The 19,992-nt window shown below is 36.9% G+C and overlaps 1 long non-coding RNA gene across 1 annotated transcript; it reads left to right on the forward strand.

Annotated features, from left to right (window-relative positions):
- The first annotated feature begins 784 nt into the window (after nt 1-784).
- On the forward strand, nt 785-17,486 carry LOC130455755 (uncharacterized). The gene is made up of 3 exons (XR_008913854.1): nt 785-1,317; nt 15,597-15,679; nt 16,836-17,486. It is a non-coding gene; the product is annotated as an uncharacterized LOC130455755 (long non-coding RNA).
- Nucleotides 17,487-19,992: the final 2,506 nt, after the last annotated feature.

Below are 19,992 nucleotides of genomic sequence, written 5' to 3' on the forward strand. Positions count from 1 at the left end.
AAAACCCAAAAAAGCTAAAATATAAGCAAAAGACAAAAAAAAAGCAAAATCCTGACTGTAGAAAGTTATTTTAGTGATAGAGAAAAGCAAAATACAAATTCAGAAGAGGATAACAATGTCAAAAGTGAAAGATGTGAAGCCTCAAAGGAAAGTGTGAAAAGATGCCAGCCTCCAAAAGAACTTGAAAAGAAGTTTTAAAACCAAAGAATAAGAGAATTGACAGAAACAACCCTCAACATCCAGGGAAAAATTCACTGAAGAAATCAGCTCTCTAAAAGCTAGGATAGTCCAAAAGGAAAGAGAGGCACAAAATACATAGAAGAAAATGACTTCCTAAGGAATAGAATGAACCAAATTGAAATGAATGTTAAAATTTTTGAAGAAAACAACTCTTTAAAGAGTGGGATTGGCCAAATGTAAAAGAAAACACAAAAATTCAAAGAAGAAAACAACTACCTAAAAATTAGAATTGGACAAATAAAAGCTAATGAAACCATATGACTTCAGGAAACAATAACATAAAATAAGAAAATCTAAAATATCTCACGGGAAAAAATGACTGACATGGAAAATAGACCCAGGATTGATAATCCAAGTATCATTGGAATATTTGAAAGTCATGGAGAAAGAAAGAAAGAAAGAAAGAAAGAAAGAAAGAAAGAAAGAAAGAAAGAAAGAAAGAAAGAAAGAAAGAAAGAAAGAAAGAAAGAAAGAAAGAAAGAAAGAAAGAAGAAAGAAAGAAAGGAAGGAAGGAAGGAAGGAAGGAAGGAAGGAAGGAAGGAAGGAAGGAAGGAAGGAAGGAAGGAAGGAAGGAAGGAAGGAAGGAAGGAAAAAAGGAAGGAAGGAAGGAAGGAAAAAAGAAAGAAAGCCTGGATACCACATCATCAAGGAAAACTGCCATGATGTCTTTGAATAAGAGGGAAAAGGAAAAATTGAGAGAATCTACTTTTCACCTCCTGAAAGAGACCCCAAAATAAAATACCTCAGGACAAGTATAGCCAAATTCAAGAACTCTCAGGCCAAAGGGAAAGTTCTATAAGCAACCAGAAGGAAACAATTTAAAAATCATGGAGTCACAGTCAGGATTACATAGGACTTAACAGCATCTACATTAAAGAAGATGTGGAATCTGATTTCCTGAGAGACAAAGGGCCTAGGACAACAACCTAGAGTTACATACCCAGAAAAACTGAACATAAACCTTCAGGGGGAAAACTTAACATTCAATGAAATGGAAGAATTTCAGACTTTCTTTACCAAAAAGTCAGAACTGAAAATTTGATGAACAAATTTGATACTGAAGAGAACAGAAAAAAGGTAAAACAAAAACTTAAGGGTTTCAATAGAATTGAATTGTATACATTCATACATGGGAAGCTGATAATGGAAATAATTAGATATCTATGATACCTGAGAAAGGTAAGGGTACTTTAAGTATGCAAAATACCTAATGTACCTAAGATACTTAAGAAGTATATGTCCATCATACCAATGAAAACAAATATACATAGAAAGAAGGAAGGAAGCTAAATAAGTTGGACTTAAATCCCCCCCCCAAAAAAAGAGATGGGAAGGGGGAACAGATAGGAAAAATAGAAAAGGAAAGATAGAAGGGGGTAAACTACTTCTCATTAAGAGATGCATGTGTGGCAAATACAGTGGAGGAGAAGAGGGAAGTGGTAACTATGCTCAAACCTTACTTTCTTCATAACTAGCTCAAAGTGGGAATAACTCCCATTCCCAGACAGCTATAGAAACCTGCTTTACCCTATAAGTGAGTAGGAGAGTAGGGGGAAGGGTTGAACAAAAAGGAGAATGAACTGGGGGAGGTGGTCATCAAAAACAAAATATCTGTGAACAGAAAAATACTAAAAGAGGAAAGAGGGGGTAGTGTGAGAGGGAGAGAGAAAGAGAAAGAGAGGGAGAGATAGAGGAAGGAAATTACATCATTATAAAAAGCACATATAGACACTGAAACAATATTGGTATTAAACATATATGCACCAAATGGCATAGCATCCAGATTCCTAAAGGAAAAGCTACAAGAGTTAGGGGAGTAAAGAGCAAAATGTTACTAGTGGAAGGACTCAACTTTCCTCTTACAGAAGTAGATAAATCCAATGGAAAAAAAAATAAAGAAAAATACATTAAGGAGGTAAATAGAGCTTTAGAAAAGCTGGATATGATAAACTTCTAGAGTAAACTGAATAGAAATAGAAAGTGATGTACCTTTTTCTCAGCAGTATCTGGCACCTTAAAAAAATAAACCACATAAATAGGTCATAAAACTTCACATCCAAATGTAGAAAAGCAGAAATATTAAACACATATTTTGAGATGACAATGTAATAAAAAGTATGCTCAGCAAAGAGCAGCAGAAAGAAAGATTAAAAATTAATTGAGAACTAAACCATCTTATCCTAAAGAACAAATCATAGAAACAATCAACAATTTTGCTGAGGAAAATGACAATGAGGAGACAATATATCAAAATTTATGGGATGGACTCAAAGCCATACTTAAGTGGAAATTCATAGCTCTTAATGCTTGTATCAGTAAATTAGAGAATGAGCAGACAAATGAACTGGGCATGCAATTAAAAATCCTAGGAAAAGAACAAATTAAATGTCCCCAGTTAAACACCAAATTAGAAATCCTGAAAATCAAGTGAGAGATTAATAAAACTGAAAATTTTAAAAACCATTGAACTAATTAGACAAGGAGTTGGTTTTATGAAAAATGAATAAAATAGATAAACCACTGGTTAATTTGATTTTAAAAAGAAGAAAAACTGAATTTCTAGTATAAAAAATGAAAAAAGGAAAATAGTAACCAATAAAGAAGAAATTAAAGCAATTATTGGAAGTTATTTTGCCCAACTATGTGCCAATAAATCTGACAATCTAAGTGAAATAGATGAATACTACAAAAAATAAAATACCTAGTTTAACAAAAGAGGAAACACAATACTTAAACAGTCATCACAGAAAAAACAAACAAACTAAATAAATCATCAAAAAACTCCCTAAGAAAAAGGCTATAGGGCCAAATGGAACCACAGCCAAACAAGAACAGCCATTATCAGCACTATTATTTAATGTTGCATTAGAAATGTCTCTATTGTAAGAAGAGCAGAAAAAAATTAGTCAGTGAAGAAACAAAGTTATCACTCTTCCCAGATGATATGATAGTATGCCTAGAGAACCCTGGAAAATCAACCAAATAACAAATAGCAATAATTAACAACTTCAGCAAAGTCAAAGATAAAAATGAACCCACATAAATCATCAGTATTTCTATTTACCATCAACAAAAAACAACAGCAGGAGATAGAAAAGGGAATTCCATTCAACACAACCCTAGACAATATAAAATACCTGGGCGTATACCTACCAAGATAAAACCAGCAATGTGAATATTGGATTTAGCTCTCCCCTGATTGTAACAATGAAGATACTTTGCTCTTCCTTGATTGTGAAGATTAAATTGTAATCCCCTGCCCATTTTTAGATTATAATCCCCAAAAATGTAAGCATAGTACTTAAAGTTGAGATCTACCCATTTTGGATGTTAACCACAAAAAGGTATGAACACCCATTTCATACATTGAGTGGGAGGTCTGTGACCCACGTGTAAAAGAGTAGGCAGGCCTGGAATGAAGCGTTGACTGTGATTGGTAGATGTAAAAATTTAGGGGAAGTGATGCAAGAGAAAAAGGTGCTTTAAAGTGGAAACAGAGACACACAGAAGAGTAGTAGTGTAGTGAAGAGAGACACTTGGAGTGGAGAAAGACACTTGGAGTGAAGAAAGACACTTGTGGTGGAGACCCACACTTCGAGTGGAACCTCCTGTAAGAAGCAGTTCTACTGGAGTTGAGGCTGATAAAGAATCTGCTGATTTAACTGACATATGGTGAGTGTAAAGGCTGACTTTCTTTTCTTGGCCTTTCCGAAAGGCCCATTGTGTTGAGACCCCTTTCCCCTGGCTGGGACCTTTTGAATTCCTACCTGACTCAGAGGAAGCCGGAGCGCTTTCTCTCTCTCTCTGTCTCTCTCTCTCTGTCTCTCTCTGTCTCTCTCTGTCTCTGTCTCTCTCTCTCTCTCCCCTTTTGTTCTCTTTCTCTCTTCCTTAATATCTTCCTTCTATTGTAAAGTAAACTACCATAAATTCCATTCTGACTTTAGTAATTCATTTTGGGATTTAGTAATTAAATCCCCGGTAACCAATTAAATATATTCAGTCCAACCATAAATTTAGCAGCAACCATATGAACACAATTACAAAACCCTCTTCAAACAAATAAAATCAGACCTAAACAACTGGAAAAGCATTAATTCATCATAGATGAACTCAGCCAATATAGTTAAAAACTCAATCTTATCCAGAGAAAGAACTGTGGGAGTAGAAATAGAGAAGAAAAACAACTGCCTGATCACATGAGTCGTTGGGGATGTAGACTGTAAATGATTACTCTAGTGCAAATATCAATAATCTAGAAATAGGTTTTAATCAATGACATATGTAAAACCCAGTGGAATTGAGTGTTGGCTACAGGACAGGGGTGGGAGGTGGGGAGGGAAAGAACATGAATCATGTAAACCTGGGAAAATTTTCTTAATCAATGAAAAAAAATTTTTAATTAAAAAAAATGTCAATTTACCTATTCAGTGCCATGTTAATCAAACTACCCAAAAATTATTTCATAGAAATAGAAAAAATAACAACAGAGTTCATCTGGAAGAAGAAAAGACCAAGAATATCAAGGGAATTAATTAAAAAGAGGGAGGAAGGAAACCTGACTGTACAAGATCTTAAACTATATTATTAAGTGATAATCATCAAAAAAGTCTGGTACTGGCTAAGAAATGGAGTGGTGAATCAATGGAATAGATTAGATAATCAATACTTGGCACACAGTGTCCATAACAACTTAATGTTCAGTAAACCCAAAGATCCAAGCCTTGGAGGAAAGAACTCACTATTTGAGGAAAACTATTGGGAAAACTGCAAAGCAGGAAGGCAGAAACTAGTTAGCATGGACCAACTTCTTATTCTATACACCAGGATAAAGTCCAAATAGATTACTTTACCTAGAAATCAATGGTGACATCATAAACAAATTAGGAGAGCATGGAAAAATTTACCTGTCAGATTTATGAATAAGGAAAGAATTTAAGACCAAACAAGACATAGAGAACATTAAATAAAAATGAAATATATAATTTTGATTATATTAAATTTAAAAGATTTTGTACAAATTAAAATCAATGCAACCAAGATTAGAAGGGAAATGACAAATTTTGGGGGGAAATCTTTTACCAAATATCTCTGAAAAAAGACTCATGTCTCAAATATTTAGAGAATGAGTCAAATTAATAAGAATATGAAGCATTTCTCAATTGAAAAAATGGTCTAAGGACTCATGAACAGGCAGTTCTCAGGAGAAGAAATTAACCATAGTCATATGGAAAAATGCTCTAAATCACTATTAAATAAATATGAATTAAAATAATTGAGATACCACCTCACACCTATCAGAGGGACTAATATGACCAAAAATGAATATGATAAATGTTGAAGGGCATGTGTAAAAACTGGGACACTAATACACTGTTGGTGGAACTGTGAACTGATACAACTACTCTGGAGAGCAATATGGAACCAGACTCAAAGACCACAAAACTATCCATACCCTTTCATTCGATAATACCATTCCTGGGTCTGTATCCCAAAGAGATCAGAGTTGAGGGGAAAGAACCTACTTATACCAAATTATTTTTAGCAGATATTTTTGTAGTGGTAAAGAATTGGAAATGAAGGAATGTCTATCAGTTGGGAAATGGATGAACAAGTTGCGGTGCCTGGTTGTAATAGAATACTATTGTTCTATAAGGAACAATGAATGGGATGAGTTTAGAAAAATCTGGAAAGATTTATATGAACTGATGCAAAAAGAAGTGAGTAGAACCAAGAGAACAGGGTATATAATAATGGAAATCCTATACAATGATCAACTGTGAAGGACAAACCATTATCAACAAAGCAAGTCGCCAAGATAACAACACAGGACTCATGATAAAAATGCCATCCAATGTCAAAGAATGAACTCTTGGAGTCCAATTGCAGATCAAAGCATGTAATCTTGCCCTATATTTCCTTCATAAGATTTCTATTGTATGTATAATATATGACTTCTGTCATGACATGAGCAATATAGAAATATGTATTACATAAAGGTATGGATATAACTGATATAAGACTATTTGGTAGCTTTGGAGGGTGGGGGAAGATAGGAAGAGAGAAAACTTGAATTATTAAATGTAAAAAAATGTCAAAATTGTTTCTACATGTAACTCAGAAATTTTTTTAAATTTAAAAAATAAAATGAATCAGAGGTAAATGTAGAAATGTATTCCAATAAATTGTGTAATCAAAATTATCCACTTCATTTTTCATAATATTTTCTATGTATTCATAAGTTTATCCATAATTATGACAGGTAAACTTTTCTGTGTTCTCCTAATTTGTTATGGCATCCCCTTTATTTCTAGATTAAGTATTAGTTTTGATTTTATCTTGGTGTATGGTGTGAGATGTTGGTCTATGCCTAGTTTCTGTCATATTGTTTTCCAGTTTTCTCAACAATTTTCGTCTTCTTTCCACAATAGCTTGGATCTTTGGGTTAATAATCAAACACTATGTTACTATGGTCAAGAACCACTATGTGTTGATTTCCTAACTGATCCACTATTCTATTAGCCAGTACCAGATTGTTTTGATGATTGCCACTTTATAGTATAGTTTAAGATCTGGTAGTGCTAAGCCTCCTTCTTGCATATATTTTTTCATTAATTCCCTTGATATGCTTAAACTTTTGTTTTTTTCCAGATGAACTTTCTTATTTTTTCTAGTCCTTTGTAATAATTTTTGGGTAGTTTGGTTAGCATGGCACTGAATATAAAATAATTTAGGGAGCATTATCTTTTTTTTATATCAGCTCAGCCTATCCATGAGCAATTAATATTTTTCCAGTTGTTCAGGTTTGACTTTATTTATATGAAAAGTGTTTTATAATTGTGTTCATATAGTTTCTGGGTTTATTTTGGTATTCCAATAAATTGTACTAGTTAACTGAGGACCTGGGAGAGGTTTCATTAGCAGGTATACAAGGTTCCCTTGTCTAATCTATTCTGCTACAACCCTTAACTGATTCCCAAATGTAATTAGCAAGACCTGAATTCAAACCTTGCCCCAGATGTTAGTTGTGTGGCTCTGGGCAAAACATTTAACCTGGAAGCTTCAGTTTCCTAATATGTAAAAATAAGAATAATAGCAACTATGTTATGGGAAATGGGATGATATTCATAAAGTACTTTGCAAACCTTATAGTACTCTCTATATGTTAGCTATTATTATATCATGTATTATGAAAGAATCACATATTTGCATTATATATATAATATATGTGCATTATATGTGGAGGGTATGTCCTTAGAACTTAAATTTTGAAAGTGTGTTTCTTTTGCTCTCTCCTGCTGTTGGAATTTGTTTTATTTCTTTTTAAAGGTCCTTTTAGTCCTTGCTGTGTATGGAATTCTTAGTGATGCTTCCATATTTGTACTAATCCCTGGACCATGTTTTTGCTATTGATGCTGGCTAGGAATTGTATTTTTATGCCTTCGTTCTTTCATTATGTTGAATTTCTTTGTGCTTAACATTGACATCATTTTCTTTTCAGTGGGACATTTTGGTAAGTCAGGCTCAGGTTTTATTTGTTTTATATTTTTACTGCTTTATTTTGCCTGCAGAAGTTATTTTTACCTCTCCCATCCCGGGAAATTGTTGGGGTTTAGCCTGTCTTTGTTCTCTGACTATGAAATACAGCTTTCCATTTTTCTTGACTTTTCCTCTTTGGAGATGCACAGACATATTTTATTATACTTTCTGGCTGTATCCCACAATTTTCTTGACAATGTTTTATTCCAAGAAAGTGTTATTTATTCTCAATTTTATTTGAATGCTGTCCGTAACTCTCTATCAGACAAGCTTTTCCATCACAACCGAGCTGTTTCTAACATGAATAATTTGTTGTGAAAAGTAATTCTTAGGAACACACTAAGGTGGTAATAAGCAGCTGTTAACTCCATGTTATTTACACTGATTGTTCCCATATGCTGGTGAATAAAAAAAAAGTTATTTGTATTGGTTGATTCTGGGTTTATAACTGTCAGCTAGGTAGCACAATGGATGGATCAGTGAACTGGGAGTTAGGAAGACCTGAATCCAAATCTAGCCACAGACTCTCACTACCTATGGGACCTTAGGCTAGTCACTTAATGTTTCTAAGCCTCAGTTTCCTCATCTGTAAAATGAGGATAAGAATAATCGCCAGAAATGTTTATAAAATTAGATAATTTTATAAAGTGCTTTGCAAATCTTAAAACACTCTTATCATCTTTAATTGTTATTATTATTAATTATTGCATTAATACTGATCTTCATAGCTGCTTCTCACTTGTATTCCATGTTCACTTTATAGCAGTTTCCCTTATTGTGATACTGTGGTATAACCTCAGATGTTTTATGCTTACGTTAACATTTCTGGTTTTGTTAAATTTCTTAAACATGGAACAACCTCTGCAAAGGATTGGTGCTAAAGTGGCTGAGATGGATTGTCTTGCCGTATGTTCTAAAAATCATAGAAACCTCCTAATATTTTATGAAAGAATGTGCAAGGCTTGGAAGGTTATAGGAGGATGCATGCTGGCATAAAGCTAGGTGCGGTCACTCCAATTGTGCTCTCTGAATTATTGGAATCGTGTGATCACTTCAATATTCCTGGTGATCTAGAATTAGGGAATCTTCCTGGAATCTAAGTGATAAGTCACACTTTGAGGGGGAAGGGATGCTTAGAAAAAAGGAGCATCACACCACAAGGAAGGCTTTTCTGCAGAGAAACTGCCAGTTTCATGCCAGCCTGGAAATGGCATTTTTCCTGTAGGTAAGGCTGAGGACAGGCATCCTGTGTCAGAGAGATAGTAGAGGTCCAATAGAGGATCTTTTCAGGAGAGCAGTCAAGCCCCACCAGAGAACAGTGTTCGAGGATTTAGATAGGCTTCGGGTATGCTAAAGCACTGGCAGAAACTGAAGTCAAAAAAGATCAATAAATTGATGGAGAATGTCAAAGGGATGATTCTGGGCTTTAGGCATGTCCTTAATAACATTTCAATGTAGAGACACACTGGGGTTGTTGCTTAGACACACAAGAGGAATGCTTTCTGACCTTATCATTGGGGTGTCTCATTTGCAGACACCATTCTGGAGAATTTCAGTAGAACCAGAACAAGTGACAAGGTCAGATTGTAGCAAATATGCCTAAATGTGATACACCTGCCTGAGGTGTACTAAGGTGGAATCAGGGCTGTTACCACCAAATAAGTGAGGTGAGGCAGTTAAGAAAAGAGAAGAAGCATGACTTCACCCTTGCAAGGAAGGCTCAACCTCTAATGGCCCAGAAACATATTTTCAAGTGGGGGCCAAAGAAGCAAAGCAATGGATCCAAAGACAAGAGTCCCGAAGAGGCTGATGGTGGAACAGTGAACAAAACTGTGCTTGGGGGCACAGTAAAGACCCAAGGAAATAGAGGACACAAAATCCTAATGCAAGGACTTCACATCATAACCAGAGAAGCAGATGCCTCCTCTCTTCCATTTGTGGATGAGGTGATTACTTGCTTGCTTAATAATGAAGAGAAGAAATGGCCATCTATTAGCCATAAGTGATGTTTCTGAAACCAAAGAAGTGTGGATGATAATCATAGACAGTCTTGGGGCCTTCAGCACTAAGGTACAAGAGCGGCAAAGGTTTAGCTGGTTTGTTTGGGTTACAAGCTCAGTTATTCCTCAATCAAGTTGAATTAAATCAGGGATCATCAAAGCAAGTGGGAAGTGATAGGAGGGGTAAAGAAATAAGTAGGAACCAAGAGAAGCTGTCCTAGGTCATTAAGTGGCAGATATAAATGTCAGAACAGGGTCAGCAAAGGCAGATGGGAGCTCTTCCCTGGCATCAGAGTAAAAACAATCATTCCATCCATCAATCAATATTTATTAAGGACCTTCTATGTGCCAGGCACTGTGTTTAGCACTGAGGATACAAAAATACAAAAGATAGTTCTTTCCCTCAAGAAGCTCACAATATCATGGGGATGACCACATGCAAACAAATATAATCAAAGTAAGCTATAGATAGGATAAATAGGGGTTAATGAATAGAGGGACAGCATTGGAAGTAAGAGAGGTTGGAGAACTCTTCCTATAGAAAGTGGGATCTTATTTGGAACTTCAAGGAAGCCAGGGAGCTCAGTAGTCAGAATGGAGGAAAGAGCATTCCAGACATGAGAGGACAATCCTGGAAAATTCCCACAGCAGAGAAGTAGAGTGTGGCATCTTGTAGAACAGTCAGGAGGCCATGTCCACTGAATTGAAGAGTACATGTCAGAGAGTAAAGGTGAGAAGACTGGAAAGGTAAGAGAGGGTTAGATGACGAAAGGCTTTGAATGCCAGAGAACGTTCTGTGTTTGTTCCTGGAGAACTGGGAAACTCTGGAGTTGGTTGAACACAGGACAGGCTGATGTGGTTGCAACAAAGCTGCAATAAAACCATTTTGACAACTGAATGGAGGATGGATTGGAGTGGGGAGAGATTTGAGGCAGCCAGACCCCTGTGGGTTTTTGAAATAGTTGAAGGCATGCAGCAGGGAGAATGATCATATTTGAGAACGACTCTGCAATAACTTGAATTTGGGGGAGAAAAACAGTGAGGACTCAAGGATGACTTAGGCTGTGAGCCTGGGGGACAGAGAGGATGGTGGTGCCCTCTATGGCAGTAGAGAAAGTAGGGGGCAGGGAGGGTTTATGGGGGAAAGATAATGAGTTCCATTCTGGCCATGATGAGTTTAAGATATGCACATCCAGTCTGAGATGTCCAAAAGGCAGCTGGAGATGCAAGATTGGAAGTCAAGAGAGCACTTGGGGTAGGAAAAGCTGATTTGAGAATAATTAACATAGAGATGGTCATTGGAATATGGTCAATGGAATAAATCCATTGGAATGGATGAGGTCACCCCATGTTATAGAGTCCTTGTGTCCTTGAGCTGCATAAAGAGTGACATATTTCTCAGGACTCCTGCTGACCTTGATCTTCATCAACTCCTAGCCTGATATCACTCACTGTGTGTTTTGTACCCAAAGTGAAGCCAGGCATATACAAGTCATCTCCTCCTCCTAGAAGTGGTTAGCCCAGATAGACCTTCAAGGCAATGTGGTACAAGGGGAAAGAAGCATGGATCTGGAGTTGGAAGAGCTGGCTTTGAGTCCAGTCAGTGACACCATGTGTTCTCAAGCTAATTCTCTATCAGAGCCTCATTTCCTTGTCTATAAAATGAAGAGGTTGATGGCCTCAGAATCTTCCTAGTCGTGTGACCCTGGGCAAGTCACTTCATTTCCATTGCCTACCCCTCACCACTCCTCTGCCTTGGAACCAATACACAGTATTGATTCCAAGATGGAAGGTAATGTTTGTATGTTTGTTTTTTAAATGAAGGGGTTGGACTGATTCAGGAGTTATTAACATTTTTTAAAAATTCTATAATGGACTTCTTTAATAATTCAAGTGTGGTTTAGTGGTACAGTAGGTAGAACACAGAGCCTGAAATCAAGAAGCCCAGAATTCAAATTCAGCCTCAGATACTTACTAGCTCTGTGACCCTGGGCAAGCCACTTAACCCTGTTTACCTCAGTTTCCTCATCTGTCAAATCAACTGGAGAAGGAAACAGCAAACCACCCTAGAATCTTTACCAAGAAAACCCCAAATAGAGTCACAAAGAGTCTGATATGACTGAAAATGACTGAAAACAGTGACAGATCAGAAGCAGGATTTCAACTACTATCCAACATTTATGCACTGGGCTACTAACTGCACCTACTATGTTCCAGGCACTGTATTGGGTTCTGGGTATACAAGGAAGAAAGAGAAGAAAGAAAGAAAGAAAGAAAGAAAGAAAGAAAGAAAGAAAGAAAGAAAGAAAGAAAGAAAGAAAGAAAGAAAGAAAGAAAGAAAGAAAGAAAGAAAGAAAGAAAGAAAGAAAGAAAGAAAGAAAGAAAGAAAGAAAGAAAGAAAGAAAGAAAGAAAGGAAGGAAGGAAGGAAGGAAGAAGGAAGGAAGGAAGGAAGGAAGGAAGGAAGAAAGAAAGAAAGAAAGAAAAGAAAGAAAGAAAGAAGAAAGAAAGAAAGAAAGAAAGAAAGAAAGAAAGAAAGAAAGAAAGAAAGAAAGAAAGAAAGAAAGAAAGAAAGAAAGAAAGAAAGAAAGAAAGAAAGAAAGGAAGGAAGGAAGGAAGGAAGGAAGGAAGAAGAAAGAAGAAAGAAGGAAAGAAGGAAAGAGAGAGATAGAAAGAAAGAAAGAAAGAGAAAGGAAGGAAGAAAGGAAGGAAGGAAGGAAGAAGAAAGAAGAAAGAAGAAAAGAAGGAAAGAGAGAGATAGAAAGAAGGAAAGAAAGAGAAAGAAAGAGAGAGAGAAAGAAAGAAAGGAAGGAAGAAAGAAAGAAAGAAAGAAAGGAAGAAAGGAAGAAAGGAAGAAAGAAGGAAGAAAGAAAGGAAGAAAGAAAGAAAGAAAGAAAGAAAGAAAGAAAGAAGAAAGAAAGAAAGAAAGAAAGAAAGAAAGAAAGAAAGAAAGAAAGAAAGAAAGAAAGAAAGAAAGAAAGAAAGAAAGAAAGAAAGAAAGAAAGAAAGAAAGAAAGAAAGAAAGAAAGAAAGAAAGAAAGAAAGAAAGAAAGAAAGAAAGAAAGGAAAGAAAGAAAGAAAGAAAGGAAGGAAGGAAGGAAGGAAGGAAGGAAGGAAGGAAGGAAGGAAGGAAGGAAGGAAGGAAGGAAGGAAGGAAGGAAGGAAGGAAGGAAGGAAGAAAGGAAGGAAGAAGAAAGAAGGAAAGAAAGAGAGGGAAAGAAAGAATTCTTGTCTTCAATAAGTTTATATTATATTAAAACAAAAAAGTGAAAATGGAATTTTGTCAACATTATGAAATGGATAATACAGTGAAGGAATTAAAAGAGGAAATGAGATTAGGAAAAATATCAGAAACGTGAATTTTTTACACGGAACTAACAAATCACTTTTGTAATCTAAGGATGATGTATTTGGCATTTTAAAACTTATAACTGTCTGGTGGAAATCAGTACCCTTTCAAGGTAGTGTCTGGGAATGGGGCAAAAGGATCAAATAAAGAGATGACCGTAGTTTGGAGTCAGAAATCACAGTTACCAAGAGAAGTGAGTAAGAGCCCTCCTAACAGGCTGCTGGAGACCTCCTCCTGGGTTTTATCCTCTCTACTCTGCCCTGCTGGCCTGGTCAGTCCCTCTGGCACAGCTGATCTCTGACCAGACTCCCTCACTGTCCATAGATTTGGACTGTCTTGGTCATTTCTACTTCTTCAACCTAGTTGACACAGGTCCATTCTTTCTGCTCCCATATCCACTACACTGGTTGAGATCCTCATCACTTTTTATTTACAGTTATCGTAACAGCGTCCAACTGGCAAATTGGGGCTGTCCAGTCTCTCCCCTCTTTAGTCAATGTTAAAAAAAAGAATAAAAATCTATTTTTAAAGATATAAACTCCTTGAGTGCAGGGAATTTGGGATTTGTATTTTTTTTTAATTTCTATCCTCAGCACTGACTATAATGGCTGGCACATGCTACACACTAAATGAATGTGTTTCATTCATCCATCCATTTATTCTTTTATTTTTTATTGAAATGTTCATGTTTGTTGATGCTTAATAAAAATAAAATGTCTGTTTAAATAACTAAAGTGACCCCCCTCCAAAAAAAGACAGTAAAATAAGCAAATGAAACTATCTTATAGCCTAACTGAAGGTAAAAGCTGAATAATGGCCATAGACTAAGTTTCAGAAGCACCACAAAGATGACCTTGGATGAGGATGGAGACAAAGTAACTTCCATCATTTCCCCGGGATGAGGGAGAGGCTTGTTATCAGACTTGTGTTTCTTGCTTGGGAGGGCAGAAGTAAGATCCTGCCTTGGGAACATGCTGGTTATGTCTGTGCTGGGCTGCGCACCAAGGTCTCTGCCCCATAAGGCAGGCGTTATGTGCCATAGTCCTGGAATGGAAATCATCACAAATCTGGAAGAGCCTCTGTGATGTTTGGATGGCTTTCTGCTTCTAGCCCACCCCTGCAGAGAATGGGGTCTTACTATTCAGTGTCAGACTCAGAGAATAACAAGGATGAAAGCAGGGAGGCTTCTCCTTATAAATGTTATTTTCATGAGAATTTTATTTTCATCTCTATAGGCCTGTTTACCCAAGTGAATGATTTTGTGTTCCTTAAAAAAAAAAAGCACCTCAAAACAAAAGCCAAAAAGCTGAAGTAGTCTTAGAAGGATTTCCAGCAGTGGGATGCCCACACAGTAGTGAGTTTCCCATTTAAAAAACAAAAACAGATCTGAAAAGCTGATATTTTTCACCTCCACAGTCCCAATTTTCACCTAAACTTTGCCAGTGACTCAATAAATATCACTGGGCACATCACTACTCTGCTCTGCCTTAGCTTCTATCTATTTGAAAAGAGGATAAGATTAATCTTTAGGAATTAAAAAAATGGAAATATATCTTATGTGATAATACATGCATAACCCAAATTGAATTGCTTGTCAAAAAAAATACAGAGATGCTCATTGATGGATATGGATTTTTTAAGGGGTTAGGGAAGTGCAAAGGATCTGGACCGCTGATTTCATCTTTGTGAGAATGCAAATGGTGCAACAGAGATTCTTGGAGAACTTCCTGGAGGCACTGAGGGGTGGAATAATCCACCCACAGTCACTAAATCATGAAAACTGGTGGACTTGGAGTCAGGAAGATCCAAGTTAAAATCCTGTGATCCTGGGCAAGTCACAACCTGTCTCAGTTGCACAGTCCTCATCTGTACAATGGGAAAAATGATAATAAAGTATAGGATTAAATGAGAGAGCATACATAAGGTGCTCTATAAATGCTAGCTCTTGGTATATCATGGGCACACAGGAACAGGACCTGATTCTCTGTCCTCCTGACTACTTGGCATTTCTGTTCTAAGAGGATCACCCAAAGAAGTTGACAGACGAGCTGAGACTTGATAACCCGTAGGGGACTTCAGGAGCAGAGGTGAGGTAGAAGCATCTCTGGTATGAGGGAGCATCAGGGCAGAGACAAGAGGTGAGAAATGGAAAGTTAATTCCATCTAACCCTGGTCCCCCCTACACTACTCTGCACTACATCTTGGGCATTGGATAATTTCAATGGTCTTGCTTAGGGAATTAGGGATGTAATCTCCCTGCTTAGTCTTTAAAGCCCTTACCTACTTTTTCTGCCTGCTGACTCACTCAGCCACTGGGAGGACCATAGAGTCCAGAAAAGCTGACTTCTCTCCTGGTCATCCCACTCCTGGTCCATCTACCTCCTCTGAGCCTTTGCTTGCTTGGATTGTCCTACATTCCTGAAATATGCTTTCCCCTCAGTTTCTACTCTTAGAATCTCTGGTCTCCTTCTAGACTCAGCTGAAGCACCACCTTCTTCATGAAGCCTTTCAAGATGCCCTCCAGCTACTGGTAGTCTCTTCAAAAAAAATTACCAGGTATTTAATTTATAGATATTCTGCATGTAAACAATGAACATTGTGGTTTCCCCCAATAAAATATGTTGCTTGAAGGCAGAGTCTTTTTCTCTTTTTTCTTTGTATCCTCAGTGCCCTGCTCAGTGCTTTCTTAGCTCGAAGGACATCAATGAGCATTTATCAAAGGCTTCCTATGTGCCAGGCACTGTGCTAAGCACTTGAGATTCAAAGGCAAAGGACATTCATTGGTTTCTAGTAATGGAGGAGACAGCATGCAAAGAGATGTATTCAGATGAGAGACAGACAGAGACATATAGAGATTGATAGACATAGAAAAATACACAAAGAAATAGAAAGATAAATAGAGATGTAGAGATAGAGATATATACACATGATACAATATGAGTTATGATATGAGACATGGCATGAAATATATGATATATGATATGACATTATCTATGATGTAATATATGGTATGATGATACATGCAATATGAAATAGAATGTGATATGATATGATAAACTAGAGAAAACTAGGTGATAGAGTGGATAGAGTAATGGGCTTAGATTCAGGAAAATCTGAGTCCAAATTTGGCAAGCCACCCCAGGCAAGTCATTTAATCTCTGCTTACCTCAGTTTCCACTTCTGTAAAATTATCATAACAATAGCACCTACCTCCCAGGGTGGTTGTGAGGATCCAGTAAGACAGTGATTTTAAAGTGCAATATAGATATTAATCATTTTATCATCATTAATTAATTTATCATTATTAATTCAAATTAGTCATTATTGGTTTATCAAAATTAATAATTAATGAGTCACTTCAGGGGGAAGGCAGTAGAATTAAAAAGGACCAAGAAAGACTCCTTGAAGAAAGAGGAGCCTTAACTAAGACTTAAAGATAGGAGTTAGAGATGAGGATGTAGACTTTTTCCCCACATGGGGGACAGCCTATGAAAATGCTTAGAATTGGAAGATGGAATATGAGGAATAGCAGAAAGGTTGGTGCCACTGGATTAGAATATGTGGAATGGAATAAGGAATGAGAAAGGTATGAAGGGATGTTATAAAGGGCTTTGAAAGTCAAAGAGATGATAAATCGGAGGCACTGAATGAATATGTATTTACTGTTTGATTGATTGACTGCTATGCTAACAATGACATGCTTGCCTCCAAGCCTAGAGGAACATGATGAAAACTTATCATGTGACACTTATGAGGTTAAAAGAGCTCCCTCGGCCGCCATCGAACTTCACAAACTGCCTGGCATCCCAGAATGGAACTAGGAGATGATGGGCAACAGAGGACTGCCTAAAGAATTACAACCATTCAGAAGTTGACCAGCATGACTTATCAGTCTATAAAGGATGACTTTTATGGAGAAACTCCATTGCTATTTCAGAATTCTCTCGTCCCCATTACACGTCGAACATGTGGAAATTGTTCTCTGGAAAGTACAGGTCAGAAGCTATATCTAGAGTCTTTGAATGGATTCAGATATTGAAAAATGGGAAAAATAACATAGCCCATGCCAAGCTACTTGGCGTAACCTGCCAAAGGTGCCTACTTTTCTGGAGGGAGTAACCAAGGAATACTGGGCAAGAATCCATAAGGAAAAAAAGAAAGAAACCTTTATTAAGCACCTACTATGTGTCAGGCACTGCGCTGAACACTGAGGATTCAAAAGACGGTAAAAGGCAGATGCTGTTTCAAGGAGCTCACAGTATAATGAAGGAGACAACATGCAAATAGCTACATACAAACTAGTTATAGACAGGATAAATTGGAGAAAATCAACAGGGACGTGGTATGGGCTATTAGGCATTAATTATTATCATGATAATCATCAACACAATAATTAACCATTGGTGTAATTAATGATTAGTGAGCATAATGATTAGTCCTTAACATAATCTATGAATAACTCTTACCATTAAGGGAGATTAGATAAGGCTCTATGCCTGTAAGCTAGAGAGAGAACTCAACTACTAGGTTCTAGTCAGTGTGATCATCCCCTCACCTCTTTAACTGCCTTAGCTGAACAATGTTTCTGTATTTGGGCAATGGACTTTCCCAGTTTCGGAGTTACCAATGAAATCACAGGTTCGGTCCCAATGTCCATGTCAATGAAATGGAATATATGAATGCAGCAAGTGTGACTATTCAGCAAAGTTGGTCCCATTTACCCTCTGCTGTTCTCTTGGTCACCTATGAGTCCCTGTGTGTTCAATGAGCATATCAATGCAGATGACTCTCAGATTTCTCTCTGAGATATAGAAATAGAATATTTTTTAGAATAGAGATAAAAATCATTTTATTTCCTTCTAGGGTTGATCTGCTTCCAAACTCTCACATTTCAGTCAAGGGTACCACCATCTTTTCCCATTATGCAGATTCACAACTTATCCTTAATTCTTGGCTTTCCTCCATACCCCATACTCACTCCTTTGCCAAGTCTCATCTTTATCCCTTCACATCTCTCATTCCCACTCTTTTCTCTCTCCCCCATATCAATCTAAGCTCTCATTCCTTCTAACCTGAACTATTATAAGACTTCTAACTGGTCTCCCTACTTTTAGTCTTTCCTCCTCTCCAATCCAATTTTCCTTCAGGATGGATATCAACAGGTTACTCCTCTGATCAAAAATCTTGAGAGGCTCACTATTGCCTATATAAAATACATACTCTTCAGCTTGTCATCCACAGCCCTCCACAATCTGGTTCCAACCCAATTTTCTGGACTTATTTCCCATTACTCCCCTTCATTCAATTTTATGTTCCAGTCATGTTGACCTACTAGCTATTTCCTGAACTTCTCATTATACCTCTCTCTAGTCTCCTTGTCTTTGTAAGACTGTTGTCCCCTTTGTCTAAAATTCATCACCCCCCCTTAACTCAGCCTCTTAGACTCTTTAACTTCCTTCAAGATTCTTCTCAGATACTATTTCCTGCCCTAAGTATTTTTTAAAATTACACTATTCATGGCTGCTCTTTCCCTTTTCAAATTACCGTGTATTTATCTCCTAAATAGACTATAATGCCCTTGAAGTCAGAAACTTTTTTCCTTTCTGTCATTATAGTCCCATCATATATTAAGTTCATAATAAATGGACTTATTTGAAAGTGATTGTCACTATTATCAAAATACAGAGACAGCATTCAGCTAAGGCATTTAAATAAATAGTAGTTTGACCATTAAGCCAGATGACTTTGGGGAATTTTTCAAGTAGGAGTAAATGGAATAAGATGGACCTGCGTGGGGAAAGCCTGACAATGATTATTCTGGTAATTCAAGGCTTTTCTTTTCATTATGCGTTTTGTATATTCTGTTAATGGGCTGACATGATGGGAAGGCAGCCAGTGGAATGACTGTAATGTGTCCATGTCCTTCCCTCCCCCAGGCATTTGTTGTCCTATGACATTGCTTGGAATTTATCATTGAGTTGAAGTTAAAAACACTACAAGGTTAAATCCAAAAGAATAACATAATTCAGGTTCAACTGCAATTTTGCATATCTAAATGCTCAGTGATTCTTCCCAACCTCTAAAACCAGGTCTGAGAAAGGCCCAAATTTGGCACATTAAAATCTTTCTATTTTTTGTACATAACTACTTTCTAGCTCATTTCCTCCTTTTTCTTTCTCTGTGTGTATTTATGGTTTGTTGAACTCCCAAGAAGAACATTAGATTACAGTCAAGGATCCCTGAGAATATCAGGATGAGAGGGAATTCTCTTCAATTTGGATCATGATCCACCTAAAATTTACAGTTTTAAACAAATATCTTGGGCCAAGATCAATACCTTGTCCAAGATCATACACAGCTACTAACAATTAGTCATGGGACTTGAACCCATATCTTCCTGTCTCCAAGACCAATCGCTTATCCATTATGCCAAATGTCCATAAAAATAATCAAATAGCTTTGTGATCTTCACTGGGGAGTTGTCTCCAGGACAACCCATCCCTTCATGCCCATCCTTTGTGCCTTTTATTTTACCCAAACTTTACTCAAAGTTTACCACAAAGAGTCTTTTCCCTAACATCAAAAGAATACCATTGGAGTATACATCTCTTACTCTTTCCATATAGTCAACCTATCTTCTCAACCTCTTATAAAATTTCTTGAAGATATTCTTGGATTATTGGTTATGTGTTATAATTTGCTCACAACCACCATGTGCCCTCTCCATTGCCCTTTTTGTGATACTCACCTTTAATTCTTCAAAGTTAATGGCATTCCCTATTTTGCTGCCACATAAAACCAATATGTTCCTCATGAAAATTTGCTTTCTTTTATGGGAAGCTTGGGAATGTCAAAGAACTTTGCAATTT

Source organism: Monodelphis domestica, chromosome 8 (genome assembly GCF_027887165.1).
Source record: "Monodelphis domestica isolate mMonDom1 chromosome 8, mMonDom1.pri, whole genome shotgun sequence".
Classification (NCBI taxonomy): Eukaryota; Metazoa; Chordata; class Mammalia; order Didelphimorphia; family Didelphidae; genus Monodelphis; species Monodelphis domestica.